Source organism: Nestor notabilis, unplaced genomic scaffold, assembly GCF_000696875.1.
Source record: "Nestor notabilis isolate BGI_N333 unplaced genomic scaffold, ASM69687v1 scaffold30251, whole genome shotgun sequence".
In the NCBI taxonomy this organism is placed as follows: domain Eukaryota; kingdom Metazoa; phylum Chordata; class Aves; order Psittaciformes; family Psittacidae; genus Nestor; species Nestor notabilis.
The window spans coordinates 55573-56946 of NW_009916520.1; positions in this window are offsets into that span (position 1 = coordinate 55573).

The window sequence follows — 1374 nt, forward strand, 5'->3', positions numbered from 1 at the left end:
GTTTTCTTCCACTTGGGAGATGGAAGCAGAGATGCAAGTTGCTGGCAGGGAGTGGATGCTTGCCTGCATGGGGAGGCAGTGCTCAACACAGTGCATTTTGCACCCATCACACTGTGCCAGCTGTTAATGATGGGGCAGGTCCGAGCTGTCCAAGATGAGAAACACTCTCCACAGGGTGACTTCCATCCCAGAGGAGCCTCCTGGCTCAGTTGCAGGTCATGAGCTTCGAAAGGGCTGGTGTCCTGCATGGATGCAGCAGCATGCTATGAAAAGCTGTGCCAAAACTCAGAAAAGTCACAAGTGGGGGACAGGGAGGGATGGCAATTCTGAATCCTTCTCGCTCACAGCTTATGGTATTTGTCAGGGTAAAGGGCTGGGGGCTGCCTGAACAAGCCTTTCCCGTAGACCTGAAGGTACAAGGGGACTTGGACATCCCTCCTAGCATCATGGTTGTAGCAGAAGAGCAGGTTTTTGGCACTCTGATGGCAGGGGAAGGCAGAGGGACATCACAAAACAAACAGAGAGGGTTTTGCTGACAAGTGTGTTGAGCAGAGCTGGAGCAGGAGGGGAGGATCCTGGGGCTGAGGGGGAATATTTGATTTGCCTCACCCCTGAAACAGCATTTGGAGGCTTTGTCCAGAGATCCCTTGGGAGCACACCTGGCACAGGGCACATGCTTCGGCAAAGTGACTGTAGCGACAGAGCTGTTTCCCTCCACCCCACAGCCAAATGGCAGCTGGATCTGTCCCTGGAGTGGAGTGATGGAGCATAGAAGCCATCCCAGGCCTTTTTCCGTACAGAGGCACAGGGGCTTTGGGAGCAGGAAGTGACAAGGGCTCCTCTGGCAAAGGAATTCCCAAACCAATGGTGCAATCACCAAGTAGCCTTGCAATGGGGAGCTAACTGCCAGTTATTGCTGACCTGGATTTGCACTGGTGACCTGGAGGTGTGACATTAGCACAGCCAGCCCACCGCAGGGCTGTGGGAGAATCAGAGAGAGGAAAAGGGTCATGCCTGTTACATAGATCATTTTTCACTGTTTCAAAGGGAATACGTAGCACAGGTTATCTGTTAAAAAATAAATAAATCCTACAGCATGCAGTGTTACTGAAGTCTGCAATTTTAGGCAGAGCTTTACAGCAGGATAGGTTTTGCCTAGAAGACCCGGTTACTAGATTTGTGAGAATCAATGAAGCTTTTTGTATCTAAATAAAAGCTAGGGGAAAACATGTGTCCGTGTAGTTAGAGGAGGTTTGACCTGGGTGAACCTGGGCATTCAGAATCCTAAAGGTGAATGAAATTAGTTGGGTATTTTAGTTTGTTTTTGTTTTTTTTAACAATTGTGGGTTTTGAGCCAGATTTTAAAGTTCAGTG